Raw genomic sequence first — 1,410 nt, forward strand, 5'->3', positions numbered from 1 at the left:
CAATCTTATCAGTCAGAAAGAAAAAAAAGAGATGGCCCTTGCAACATACGTAGGAATCAGAATTAGGGCCCTCTACCTCCCACCTATGCAGATAAAACATTATTTCATTTCTATCCTGAGCTATGAGGCAAGCCATCTTGATAATCATCCCACCAGTTGCTTATGCCTCCCAATTAGGCATCCACTGCAGGGGGAGAAGATTTCCTGGTTAATGCTGGTGAATACCAGTGATTCCTCTCCTGAGCCACTTCTATCTTCTCGTTAATTTTTATTTTGAGAAGAATGTGTGGTTAGATACATTCCTGTTCTTTCCCACTCCCTCCCCCCAGTGGCTTTTTTGCCTTCTTTGGGGGTTGCCCCTCACCTTTTAAATTACTAAAGTTGCCTATCTCTCTCCTGTTGGTTCTCCTCTGCACCTTCCTTATCGGGCTCTTATAATTGTATTGGCAGGCCCTGCCTTATTTGTCCAGTGAACTGACAATTCTTGAGCTGATATCCCATCATATGACCTTTTCATGGAGTGGAAACCAAAATTACTGTGTAACCAGGGGGCAATAAACCACACCTGATAAGATGAAAGGCTTTCGGCTTTTTCCAGATTCTAGATACTGGAAAAACAGTGGGGGTAGTGGGGAAAAGAACAATAGAAGAGGTTAAAAATGGTGCAGTCAGTCGTGATGAAGAATATTTAATTATCTGATTTTATTAATCAAGCTTCTCCCCAGGCAACAGGGTAGAAAAGCAAGCATCTTTCAGAATGGTGACATTCATGGGGTAGAGTGGGAAGTGTTTTTCTTGGTTCCTTTTGCATCCCTCTGCCGTTTTTATAAAGGAGGATCTTGTGCCTTCATGGTTGTGTGATGAGGTGGCAGCTGTTTGTGTGGGTGCAAAAGGTCTTGTGGCCCTCTCCATTAAGCAGGGAACACCTTCTTGTTTCAACCAATGCCTCTTTGGCCAAGCTTTGTCCTCTCCAACTTTGCTGCTGGTGTCTGTAATCCTGGCTGGGCACACGAAAAAGGATGTCTTCCCCTTCTTTGCTTAGGCAGAATGAGAGAGTGGGTAACTTATGGGATGAGAATTAGGTAAGTGTGCTATCTGTATACAGAGGGAAGGGAAAGACAGGTGCTCTGAATCTGCACCCTGGATTAAAACTGCCTATTGAATAATAGGTTTCCCCTTTTTTCCTTGTGATTCCTGATTCAAAGCCCATTAAAAAGCACCGGGAGAAACCTGGTGTATTCTTTTGCAAATGCCTTACTTTCCCTACCGTGTTTGCCTGAGGCACTAAAAAGGGAGCCACTCTTCTTGGTTTTACTGGCCTCCTACAGAGCAAGGGCTTCAAATCTTACTCACTTCTCAGATGTCTTGAGAGTCCTTGACCCAGCCTTCAGTGTACTAATTTAGTATACA

This window comes from Manacus candei, unplaced genomic scaffold (assembly GCF_025592945.1).
Source record: "Manacus candei isolate 608988 ecotype Guabito, Panama unplaced genomic scaffold, ASM2559294v1 h1tg000018l, whole genome shotgun sequence".
Lineage (NCBI taxonomy): Eukaryota > Metazoa > Chordata > Aves > Passeriformes > Pipridae > Manacus > Manacus candei.